Source organism: Vulpes lagopus, chromosome 2 (genome assembly GCF_018345385.1).
Source record: "Vulpes lagopus strain Blue_001 chromosome 2, ASM1834538v1, whole genome shotgun sequence".
NCBI classification, from domain to species: domain Eukaryota; kingdom Metazoa; phylum Chordata; class Mammalia; order Carnivora; family Canidae; genus Vulpes; species Vulpes lagopus.
The window spans coordinates 152,303,372-152,316,900 of record NC_054825.1 but is presented as its reverse complement, the minus strand read 5'-3'; the positions used below and the strand labels follow the sequence as shown (position 1 = coordinate 152,316,900).

Genomic DNA, 13,529 nt, shown 5'->3' with positions numbered 1-13,529 from the left:
CATGATGAAGCACCACTAGAGGAAGACATCAGGACTGGGAAGAAGGTACCTACATCTCCGGCACCAGCCCCCCGGTGGTTCTAGATGCAAGGGCATATGAAAGCCTTGTCCCTCTGGGAACGGATAAGGCTGACTCTCCACAGATGGCACCCGTGCCCCAAGCTAGGTCTTGAATCAGCCTCCTTCCTGCTCTACTGGAAGGTCAGAGAGACCAAAACCATAGGTAGATGACACAGTAACTGCAAAAACTCATGGCGCACCCTCCCCCACCAGGTGGGTGATTAAACTGAGCTTTTAAAAGGAAGAAATTAGGAAGACATGTAACGGCAGACAGCTGACATCCATGGTATCAATACTTTGGAAATTTTCTCTACTCTCCCCACACTTTCACTGACTGGAGGGGGGAGGGTCCCTTACTCTTCCTAAAACACACCCAGCTGGCCCTTTATCGTGCAGTCGACCAGAACACCCCATCCTCAGATATTTGCTGATTCTCCAGGGTCAAGTCTCTGCCACAGAGGGTGATCCCTCAGCTGCCGCATCTAAAACAGCCTCTATTCGTTTCTAACTTCACTCCCCACACCACTGATCTCAGCCTGTTGCTAGGGCAGTGTCACATTTGTTAAATTATAATAAATGAAATAAGCTTTGACATCAAGAATAGCAAATGTTGGGGCGCCTGGATGGTTCGGTCAATTGGCAACCCAACTCTTGGTTTTAGCTCAGGTCACGATTTCAGGTTTGCGAGATGGAGCCCCTCGTTGGGCTCTGTGCAGGGTGGGAAGTCTGCTTAAGATTCTCTCTCTCCAAAAAAAAAAAAAAAAAAAAGATTCTCTCTCTCTCTCCCTCTGCCACTCCCCACCTCTCCAATGTGCAAGCACGCATGCACGCGCTTTCTCTCAGTCTCCAAAAAAGAAAGGTTTCTCAATCTCATGGCTATTTCTTGTCCAGATTCAATTTAGAACCATCCTGGTAGTTTCAGTTTAAAACTTGGGGTGTCGGGGCAGCCCCGGTGGTGCAGCGGTTTAGCGCCGCCTGCAGCCCCGGGCGTGATCCTGGAGACCCTGGATCGAGTCCCACGTCGGGCTCTCTGCATGGAGCCTGCTTCTCCCTCTGCCTATGTCTCTGCCTCTCTCTCTCTGTGTGTCTCTATGAATAAGTAAAATAAAAATCTTTAAAAAAATAAAAAATTAAAAAAATAAAACTTGGGGTGTCGATGGAGAAAGGCTGCATTTACAGATGATTTACGTTAAACTGACTTCTTGACAATTTGGAGAAAGTACAGTCTACGTTTCTATGTCAGACCTTCTCACCTAGTCAAGAAAGCTTGGTCATTTTCTTTGTAGAGACCTTTATATGTATTTTTAGGCAGTTTTTTAGGTATCCTAGAATTCTTAGTACTTTAAGAATTGTTTTTATTTCCATCTAAGTGGTTTAAGGAAGGCTTATAGGACAAGTCTTGGATTTCTACATATTGTACTAATTTCCTATTCCTGCCATAACAAATTAGCACAGACTTAGTAGCATAAACCAACACAAATTTACTATCTTACAGTTCTGGAGGTCAGAAGTCCTGACATCAAGGTAACGGCAGGGCTGTGTTCCTTCTGGAGGCTCTGGGAGTCTCTGTCCTTGCCTTTACAGCTTCTGGAGGCCACACATGCCCTGGCTGGTGGCACCTCCCTTGCATTCAGCCCCATATCTGCCTCCAGCAGTACGTCTCCAGCTAGTGATCTGACTCTCCTGCCTCCCTAAGGAGGGACCTTTGTGCTTCCTCAAAGCACACCGGCCCACCCGGATCACCCATCTCAAAATCTTAATCCCATCTGCAAAGTCCCTAAACCATGAAAAGTGAAACATTCACAGATTCCAGGGACATTTTTGGGAGGTCAATATTCTGTTCACTGTGTATATTTTTCTTTTATCTTGCCACTTTACTCAACTATCTTATTAGTTAAAATAGTTTCTGACCTGACCATCTTGGATTTTCTATGCAGACTTTTTCTTCAAAGAGCAATACTGTAGCCTTTTTGCTTTTAAAATTCATACTGCTCACATATCCTTTTACCTAATCGTTTTTGCTCAATATTAGTTTGTCTTAATTTAAATTTTAAATACCGAAATGGTACAAACATATAAAAAATATAAATAGTAATGTAACAGATACCTGTTGCACACATCAATAGTGTGTGTACATAACATTTTATACTAATTTTACCATATTTGACTTAGAACACTTTTTTATAAAGATTTTATTTATTTATTCATGAGAGACAGAGAGAGAGAGAGGCAGAGACATAGGCAGAGGAAGAAGCAGGCTCCCTGCAGGGAGCCCAATGAAGGACTTGATCCTAGAACCCCAGGATCACAACCTGAGCCAAAGGCAGACACTCAACCACTGAGCCACCCAGGGATCTCTGACTTAGAATGCTTTTTTAAAAATTAGACATTCTAGGATGCAACTAAAATCCACACTTCCCCATTTCTCCCTCCCTCTCCTGAGAAATGGTACACACCATTCCAATGTGCATTTTTATTGTTTTATATTTTTAGAAATTTTCTCTGAAAGATCATCTTTGCTAGTTTTTTTTTTTCAATCAAAGTCAGCTTGGGATTTATCTTTGTTGGTGTTCATTTATTTTAACAACTGTATAATACTTCACTGTACAAACAAACAAGGACTTCTTTATCCTTTTCCCAACTGAGGGGTAGAGAGCTGTTTCCATATTTTTGCGAGTGTTTAAAGACCACATGTATACACGTCTCATCCTGCACACATGCAAAAATATCTTGAGAGCATCTACTTGAATGCAGAGGTGATGTCACAGGGCCTTGCAGTCTCTCATTTATCTAAGTCTCAAGAATGCTTGAAACCATGCATGCTCACTATCAATGTCAGTTAATCTGTTTCCCCCACAACTGTGTTAACATTTGGTGTTTAGGGGATTAAAAATGTTTGTCATCCGATGGATCTGAAATAGTGCTGTTTCACTACTGCATCTTAAAGATGTCACGAGCTTGAGTGTTTTGAAAGGTTTACTACCCACTGGGCTCTCCTTCTGCAGCTTTCTGTTCAAATTTTTACACTATTGCTCTTTTTCTAACTTCTGCAGTTAATGATTTTTCTAATACATGCATTTAGAGTACAAATACCCTTCAACTTTTTCTTTGCCAACTAACAAATTATTTAATCTCCATAACGTTGCCCAGACCCAAGTGTATCATAAAACTTACATTATGTTTTCCCTTTTAGGTATGTTGTTGAAAGTATTCTTTTTTAAGATTTTATTTATCTGGGAGAGAGAGCACAAGCTGGGGGAGGAGCAGAGGGAGTGGGAGCCCAATGTGGGGCTCGAACGCAGGACCCTGGGATCATGACTTGAGTTGAAGGCAGCCGCTTAACCGACTGAGCCACTCAGGCCGCCCCGAAAGTGTTCCTAACTGCACTGTTGTCACAGAACATGGCCTAGGTGATGACAATTCTTTGATACCACTGAGATTTGTTTTACAGTCTACCACAGAGATAATACTTACAGTAAGTGTTGCACATTTTATTGGCAAGAATGCGTTTTCTCAGGGCGCCTGGGTGGCTCAGTCTGTTAAGCATCTGCCTTCAACTCAGATCATGATCTCCAAGTTCTGAGACTGAACCCTGTATCAGTGGAGAGTCTGCTTCTCCCTCTCCCTCTGCCCCTCTGCTCATGCTCACTCTCTCTCTCAAACAAATAAATTTTTTAAAAAATCTGAAAAAAAAAAAAGAATGTGTTTCTCTAACTGCTCAGTGCAAGGATTTTTAAATGTCCAATAGATGAAGCTTGTAAAGTTTTTCAAATTTTAATATGCTTATCTATTACTTTCAGTGGTACCTGTGTTCATTGGTTCTGTATTTGTCAGATGACTATTAGTAATTTTGTCGGGTTGTGTTTATGTATTGGAAACCATGTTGCCAGGTACAACAAACTTTAGGTTTATGGCATCAGCTAGTCATTAGGTCACTCGTAAGGCTTTTGTCTAAGAGACCATTTTGTCTGACAGTAACGTAGCTACCTCAGGGTACTTTTGATTAACAGTCTTACACTGTATTTTTAATTTTTAAAATCATTTTTGTGATTATATTTTAAAGATGGGTCTTGTAAAGAACATATAATTTAACACGTTAATTGATATGTCTATCTGTGTGAATGAGTTTTTTAACTGGCAAGTTTTATTTTTAATGTTTTCATTTTGCATTTTATTCTTCATTTTAATCCTCCTTTCCTGTGTTCTACTGGGTTTCTTTCTTTATTCTCCATTTTTCCCTTACTAATCTATTAACCTGTACATGCTTCCCTTAGAGAAGAGCAGGTTCCTCAGGTGTTTCCTCAACCTGAATCGCATTTGCTCTTTGGGTAAAGGACTGCGGTTGTGAACATCCTCAGTCTTGGTCGAAGAGTAACCCGTGACTTTCACACTTGAGTACCAGTTTAGCTGGGTATGGAATTCTAGACTGGAGATTACACTGCCATCTTCTGGCTTCTGTGTTGACTGCTGCAAGTCAGGCTACTTCTTGTTCCTTCCTGGGTAATCTGACCTTTCCCCTTGTAAGCTACCTTGCATATTTCCCCTCTGTCTTTGCCATTCCCATGGATCTTGAGCTGTGAATTTATTTGTATGTAGCCTTAATGGGCTTCCATCCCAATTCCATCCATTCTATAAAATTCTCCACCAGTATCTCATCAAACATTGTTTCTCCCTACCCCTCTATTTCTCCTCTAAAGTTTCCTCCTGGATAGATGCTGAACTTCCCCTTGTATGTGGGTCCTCACTGTGCTTCACTGCTTTTATACTCTCTAAACCTTTGTAATCTCCAGCTGTGCACCATCTGCTCCTTGACCTGCCCATCAAGTTTCTCGTTTCTCTGACTACAACTTATTTCTAGAAGGTCTGTTTGGTTTTCAAACCCATCACTGCCTTTTCTTCCTTTATCTTTAATCCTTCTGACTCCCTTGTTTACTAGCTCACCACTCATCCCAAGCCTCTCTGAGTGTGCTTTATAATTTTCCACTGTAGGACTGGTTTTTCTGTGGGAACCCCTTGAGAACGGAGTTCCTGCAACAGGCAGTGCCAAGTTTTCATGTTAACTCTTGGGCCTGGGATTTCCCCACAACATTCCTGTCACATAAACTGGGTTTCCTGATTTCTCACAGTAGCGGCTACTGTGCTTGCCCCCTCAAGCCAAGGTTCAGGTGAGGACTGTAGGCCCTAGGTCTCCTGGCTTGCTACCAAAGGCTTACCTACCACACTCAGTTCTCTGGACCCCACGGATTCCCTCTGGTTTGATGCTGAAACCCAAGGCTCCAGCAGCTGCAGCTGAGGCTTGCAGAACAGTTTCTGTAACAGGATGATCTTCCAGAAGCCTTATTTAGGGTACAAGAATTGTAAATTCTTTCATTTTCCTAAGAGCAAATTTGATTTTTGTTACAATTCTTATTTTTCCCAGCTGAAGGAAATGTAATAGCTCCAATTCCAAGTGAAATCGGTAACACTAAAGGCATTTATTTATTCACATAATCTCAATCAGCATTCTCCTACTCCTGGGTATTCTCTCTAGTGTAGCATTTACATTTGGGGGTCTCTTCTGGTATCAGTGCTTTGGAGGATTCGATATATCTGCAGAAGCCCGTGGCCCATCCCCAGCTTTTGTTAAGGTGCCCATGACTTACTGGGTGTTCCTTCTCCCCTGGAGCCCATGGATGTGCCCACGGCCACATGGGGACACCATCTTTCACTGCTGGGGATCCCATGTCATACGTGCATGACACTTGCAGAACACAACTCTCTGTCTCAGATAAGCTAAGCCATGAAGACATTCTCCAAGGCCACAGAGTGAGACCACCCAGAGTGGATCCTTCCTGGCAGCCCAGGGCTGTCACAGTTCTGCTTCCTTCCTATCTGGCTCCTGGACATTGCTCTATCTCTCTCTGCAAGTTCACCTAATCACTTCCATCTTTTACTAATTTTTATGGAGCACTTGTATGTAATTTAAGCAGGAAGGTGGCCAAGTTCATCTGGCCCACCACTGTAATAACCATCATTAATTCTCTGGAGGCCAAAAGGAGAGACAGAAAGAAAGTTCTCTCAAGATGAAGCACACCATTGCTTTGGCCCTTGGCTTTATTCACAGGCACCCATTTAAACTCCCGGCTTTGTTTTCCTTTTGTGCAAAATACGGGGTGTGTAACTAACTTTTGCTAAGCTCTCCTCTAGCTCACAAGGCTCCCTTTATGGCCACCCTAAACCTCTCCAGACAGGACCAAACAGCCCAAGTAGGGCGGGACCCAGACGACTGAGAATCTGGCTCCCTTGGATCAGTCAACATCCCACAGTGTTAGAGGAGAACAGAAGTCTTCCCTTTTAATCAAGAGGGTTTCCCCTGCTGCACAGCAGGGTAACTTTAAGAATGATGCTAATGGGCTCCGTGGCCCTGCTGCCGGGCCAGCCTTGTGCTCATCCCTAACTCTGGAAAGTGGAGCTGAGTCCAAGCATGAAAAGACAGCCAAGGCAGAGGTAACAGGAGACCTCATCACCATGGGATACCCCTCCCACCTCACAGTCAGATCAGTGATTAATGCTGTTGTTTTTTTTTCAAATCCTGACTGGCCATCCACATGTTCTCCAATGTGGTCAAATCACTTAGGTGCCTGAGGAGCTGCTTGTTTACCAGGCCACACCAACTGGTCTGGGAAGGAGATGAGGAAGGCCGCGTGCACTTGGGGTCACAAGGTCACAGGGCTTTGGCTGGTGGGAAATAAAACAGACAACCTGTCTGGCAGGGCAGGTGAGGGGGAGACCCCGAGAGCTGCACACAGGACATAAAGCTGCTCTTCTCTCGGAGAAGCATTTACAGGCCAATAAATGAGCCGGGGGCAGGGTCAGTGGGTCACTCTGGTTCAGACGTTCCCGCTGAGCCGTCTAGTGGTCTGCCCAGCGGCAGCTGCAAACGGCGGCAGCAGCGGGGTGGGCTGGATGAGTGGGTTGGACGAGCCAAGGAGCAGCAGGGGCAGGGGAGGAGGGAGCGAGATTGCCAACGGTGGGAATCAGAGAGCAGGGGAAAACAGGAGCACAGGAAGTCTGAGGGCCTGAGCGATGCAGGAACGCATGTGACAGGGTCTGCAGTCTGGAGGAGAGTGCCCGTCCTGCGGGGCAGCGAACGGTGGCCCCCACAATGCCGCGTGTTGGGGCTCAGTCCCTAGGACATGTGAACATGCTCTTATCGGCAAATGGGGGCATTGCTGATGTCACCTCATCAATCTGAGGTCGTACAGGCGGGCCCCGGTGCAGTGGCTCCATCAGAAGAGGGACATCTGGACCCAGACGCACAGAGAAGACCATGCGGCAGACCGTGCAGCAACAGGGGCAGAGGTGGGAGTGGCTGCGGTCACAAGAGCAGGACATCCACCCTGCCAGCCCCTCCAGCGGCCGGGAGGGAGGCCCGTCACCAGGTCCCCCTCGGACATTCCAAAGGAACTGAGCCCGCTGCTGACACCTTGACTTTGCACATCTGGCCTTCAGTAGATTTCAGAGACTAGAGACACCTAGTGTGTGCTCCCCGGGTACGACAGCCCTCAGAGGCGACAGCGGGGAGCAGTGGGGATGGAGGGAGGAGCTGGCACCACAGGCCAACACCTGCACACGGGGCCACATCCTGGCCTCACAAGGGGGTAGGGCATCACCACACCCATGTGCAGCTAGCAGACCCAGACATAGACAAGCCCAGAGAGAAACATGCCCAAAGAACAGCTGGAGGGGGCCACATGCCAGCCGGTGCACACGGACATGAGGCAGAGGGAAACAGACACAGATCCATGGGTTGTAGGCATGCACACACACATGCACACACACACACACACACACATGCACACACATGCACACACACAGACAGCTGTTAGGACAAGCACATGTGAACAAGCTGATCACAGGATGGTGGCCAAACCCAATGAGCCTTGCTTGTCTCCAGCAGGAGCCACAGTCACAATGCCAGGCAGTGGCCGCCAGCTGCAGCCACTCATTCCTGGCCGAGGCTGTCTCTGCAAGGACAGGGGGCCGGGAGTTGAGGGGACTCTGGGACGAAGGGGCAATCAAGAGGAAGGCATGGGGGCAAAGCCCAGCCTCATGCTCCGGGAGTTGGGGTGCATATCCACCCTCCCTGGGGAAGACTCACCGTGAGCTCGCACGAGGCCTCTCCCCACCCTCAGCCCAGGACAGCACGAGTGTGTGTGCTCTCACACCTCTTCTCCATGGGCTAGGCCTTTCTCCCACCACTGCTCAGTCTGTCCACATCCTGGACAGTCCAACAGGAGCTGCAAATTCTCGGCGGTGGGAAGGAGCGAGGGTGTTCAATAACGGGCCTTCCCCAAGGAGTGGCACAGAGCTCAGGGCTCTTTGCACTGTGTCTGCAACAGGGGGGTGAGGTTTTCTACTTTACCCATCAGCCCTGGAGCCCTTATACCTGCAGCAAACTCCAGGAAGCAATCATACACACACACACACACACACACACACACAAAAGTTCCAGAAACGTACCCAACACACACTCTAATCAATCCATGCCTCTTACATGAGCCAGAAACCCAGAGCTCAGCAAACAGAAACAACGGGCCTCGTCTCCATGCCGACGCGGTGATCTCTGCTGATTTTTCTGTTCCCTGTGCCCAAGGAGACCTGAGGTCAGCACCGCAGCACCACAGGCTGCACGTAGCAGGGCCAGCTTGGTAAGTGAGGCGTCACGTCTGCCCTGTGACTTAGAATGCCCCAAGGACCACCTATAATTGCAATGTATCCCCAGGGGGAAGAGGTCGGAACTCCCCTCCTGGTTTCACCTGGATGACGAGCAGCCCCTCTCCTGGGATGGGAGACAGGAGCACACCGGGTCTGTCTGCAGAAGCCGCGGGACACGCCGGCCCCCAGCACCACCCTCTGGGCTCTCGGAGTTACCCGCTTCCCACAAGCATTCCAAAGTAGTGATTTTACAAAACCCAAGGCGTGTTACATATGTACTTAAAACACAGCCTCAGAACACAAGGGCAAATGGCTTCCAGGCCAAACGTGTGCTTTTGTGAGTGTCCTGACAGGGACAGTGACTGTGACAAAAATACCACTAATGATCTTACTCGTAACAGGTAGTGTGTCGTGTCAAACGTAGCAAGGAACGCAGGCTCCTGGTAAACCCTCCCTCCTGCGTGAACAGCACTTCAGCTGGAATCGCCCCCTCCCCGGGCCAGCTTCAGTCCTACCGGTGACCGTCGTCTGGCATACCGAGGTCTCAGGCAAACTTCCCAGCTATAAATCACAGTCTCCTGTGTTTATTTTCTCTTCTACGTAGGTTTTCTGCCTGGAGATCTTTCCCTCTCAGGACCAACCACCAACTCTATACGTGTTCAGCGCTCAGTACTGGCACAGTGTATCTGAACACAAGCACCGTCTACACCTATACCGAATTCCCAGATCCTAGTCCGTGCAGAAGAGGCAAAGTGGTTCTCTCACTGAGGGACTGATCTACTGGCCATTCTCACCTGCCCATGAGTTCACAGACGCGGAGGCATCATGAATGTAAAGCAGGTTAAAGCAGTAGCTCCTACAGCCCATCCAGCTGTTACTACTTTTTTGTAAGAGTTCAGCCAAATGGGGCCAAGTGGTGCCATAGTCTGATGTTCAACAAAAATCACATGGAATAAGCATGGCCAGGCCAATTCCTCTCATCACTGAGCATACGAGGAGGAGGCCAGGGGAGCAGAGAGGAAGGCAGCGTCAGTCTCCTTTTGTGCAAAAGCCATAACCCAGAAAAGGAAGAACATCACGCCAGAGAAGCAGAACATAGAGCTGCAGGGGAATGGCGGAGGCCCCGGGTGGGCCATCCGCTATGATCCTGTCCCCGAGGCCCGTGGAGGTCCGGAGGCCTAGAATGGAGGCCCATGCTGACCATCACACCTGGGAAGGTAACACACAGTACATGCCTCCTGCTGCTGCTTCCTGACAAGGGCGGAGCCCTGAGCCCCTCTAGCCCCCGACGGCTGTGGGTGCTTGGGCTGCAGGGGCAGCCGGAGCCACTTCCCGGCCTGCTGTGCACTCGGGCCAAGCCCCATTCAGACAGCTGTGCCCAGCGTGCTGCACCACCCGTGCATGGCCCTCTGCTCTGCCTCCCACAGCATGCATGCACGTGCGCACACACACATGCACGCACACACAGAGAAACGCACACGCACATACAAACACACATGCACGCATGTGTACACACACATATATATACACACCGTCACACACACTCACATGCATGTATGTAAACACAGAAACACATGCACATATGCACACTCATGCACAGAAACACACCTGCATACACGTATGCACATACATGCACACACACAATCACATGCATGCAAGTACACCCAGAAACACATGCATGTGCGTGCACATGTGCATGTACACTCATGCACACAGAGAAACACACATGCATGCACATGCACAAACACACCTGCATACATGCATGCACATGCATGCACACACACACCTGCTTCACCAGTGAACTTCTGCACTTGGTATTTCTGTGCCCAGGAGAAGGGAAAGCAAGGGTCCAAAGGTCTCAGCACTGCAGACACGAAGCACGCATGGCTTTCACACGATCCCATGTGGGTTAACAGAAACAGACGGGAGGCTATCAAATCCCTACTAAGCAGAGGGTGTTACAAAGCATGCAGTTGTGGGCCTGAGAAACTGCTCAAACACCAAGAAGAAAGACCCAGAATACCACCCAAGGCACCAGATCTTGTCCATGTTTGGAGCTTGTGCCTGGATGGGAATAACAATTTCTGTGAAAGTTCAGGTCACGATCATTTCCGCGCCTCAGTCAGCAAGTGTGTCTTCCCTCCAGGTGGACCCCCACTGCCGTCCATCCTGCAGTCGCCTCTGCCATCCCTTCATGCTGCTTGAAGCACAGCTGTGGCTGGGGGGGGGGTGCTCCCAGTCCCTCTGGCCCCCAGGGACCCAGCACCCTGCACCTGGGGGACAGGTCTGCTGTAAACATGCTGCTTCCCCTGGGTGCTCCTGAGGCTACCAGGTGAGTGCAGGTTAGGTTTGGACTCTCACTATGGTTCATCCACCTCCGCTCAGCCTGCCTCACCTCCCCCTCCCTGCATCTTACCTACTCCCTGCCTCTCATCTCCCTCCTGCAGCCCCTCACCTTCCTCTTGCAGCCCCACACCTACTTCCCGCAGCCCCTCACCTCCCTCCTGTATCCCTCACCTCCATCCTGCAGCCCCTCACCTCACTCCACCTGCCCCACACCTCCCTCCACCTGCCCCTCACCTTCCTGCAGCCTCACCTCTGTCCTGCAGCCCATCATCTCTGTCCTGCAGCCCCTCCCCTCCATCCTGCAGCCCCATCCCTCTTCTGCAGCCCCTCACCTCCCTCCTCAGCCCCTCACTTCCATCCTGCAGCCCTTTACCTCCCTCCTCCCTCCTCAGCCCCTTCTACTTCTCCTCCATCACCCTCCAGACCAAGATGATCTTCGCAGAGAATGATCAGGCTACACCATGTTCCAGGCCAGAACCCTGCACAGTGGAGGATGGTGCTCAGAATAAAATAGAACATTCTCCCGCCACCTAAAGAGCAGTGTATGTCCTACCTATGGCTGCCCAAACAGAGCTGTCTGTGGTGAGGGAATATTCTGGATCCGTGCTGCCTATCGTGGTGGCCTTTATCCACATGTGGCCACTGAGCACTTGAAATGTAGCTCAAAGACTGAGGAACTGGATTTTTAATTTTATTTAATTTTAATTGATTTAAAGAGCCACGCACAGCTGATGGCCTTGGTATTGGGTCATGTTCGTTTAGCCTCTGGTGATCCTTCTGACCTCAGCTACCTCAGTCCTTTCTCTCAGTTGCCCCAAGACACTAAGTTGTCTTGACCCTGGGGCCTTTGCACAGGCACCACTGTGGCCCAGGACACCCCCCTCTTTGACTGTCAGCTCCTCAGATCTCAGTGTCACATCCCTTTCCTTCCTTCCAGCTCACCACAGCCCCGTCTCTTCCCCTGAGCTACTCTGTCAAGGTCTCAGGATGCTGACTCCCCAGTACGGGAAACATCATGAGGCAGAGACCACACACAACGGCGTTATGTTATTTGGGTCCCCAACATGTGGCTGGGTCTCACACACAGCTGGCACAGAGGGCCCGTCGAGGAGTATGTGTGGGCCATCTGGACCGTGGGCTACGGCAGCCTTTCAAGAAATGATTTCAGACTCACCATCAAAAATCATCTTCCTTCTGAAGAAACGTTTCCCAAGGCCCAGCACCTGGGGCATAGGCCTTGCCCGCCTAAGGATATATCCTTGTCCTGGTCGAGGCCTGACCCCTGCAAGCCCTGGGTCTCTGTGCAACCACAGTGGGCTCTGCACACCTGGGCGTCACCAACGGCAGACAGAGCTCCACATGCCCTTGACTGAGACCACTGGCCTCGAGCAAATAGCATGTACCAGTGAGCGTCCCATGTCACCCCAGGAAGCCTCTTGAGACCGACGGGCATGCGCCAGCCCCCAGACTGGAGCCAGGAGACTTGAGTTCTGGCTGCTCAGTGCCCAGGAGACCCAGCCATGGACACATGGATGGAAACCACCTCCTGAGGGGACCTAGGACCCTCAGGGCAGGGAGCTCAGCAATTATTTTGGGCTTCTGGTCTTTGAATAACCAGAAAGACGCTAAGCAGAAATAAAGTCAATGCTTTAATAGATCACCGTTAGGCACTGAACTGTGTCTCCCAGAAATGCACATGTAAAAGGCCTAGTCCCCAGGGGGAGGGTCTTTGAGGTTGGGCCTTTGAGAGGCATTAGGGTAGATGAAGCTCAAGGGGTCCCCACAGGGGATCAGTGCCCTAATAGGAGGAGGGCCAGAGCACTGTCTCCGGCACCTGGGGACAGCGAGAGGGCACCACTCACAAGCCTCCTTAATTAAGAAACCGGGCTGCATCTGAGGAAACACGTCCTATCGACTCGACCAACCCGAGATGCCTACAGTGTGCCAGGTGAGCAGTGACCCGGATGGTGACCTGTGGGAAAGGCTGAAGCTTTTCAGGAGACCTTCTCCTAGGGGAGTCACCTGCCCCCCTGGTAACCCCAACACCCCCACCCCATCTGGACCATGGGCTATGGCAGCCTTTCGGTCTGCAGCCCCTTACCTCTGGACGACTCCATAGACACAGTGACCCCAGAGGACCAGGACCTGGCAGCAGGTGACAGTGGCCAAGCCAGGAGTCCAGCTCCCCACAAGACCCCAGCCTCCCTCCAGCAGCCATCTGTCCACCCCTGCCCCATCACCTGTCACCTACCACCTTCCAACTGGCACACGCCAGCCCTTGATGCCCTCATAGCCCCAGATGCAGGCACGTCATGCCATCACACCTACCAGCAGGGGGGTGCTGGGCCCCGGGCACCCTGCCACCCGCCCCAGCAGCCGAGCCCTGAGACAGCCAGCCAACCATGTGCCTCTCTGCCTGCAACTCC

At 50.0% G+C, this 13,529-nt stretch overlaps 1 protein-coding gene across 2 annotated transcripts in view; it reads right to left on the bottom strand.

Moving 5' to 3' along the window:
* The window catches only part of ROR2 (receptor tyrosine kinase like orphan receptor 2), a 190,455-nt gene that overhangs the window by 31,530 nt on the left and 145,396 nt on the right, over positions 1–13,529 (bottom strand). The gene's annotated exons all lie outside the window — the stretch shown is intronic.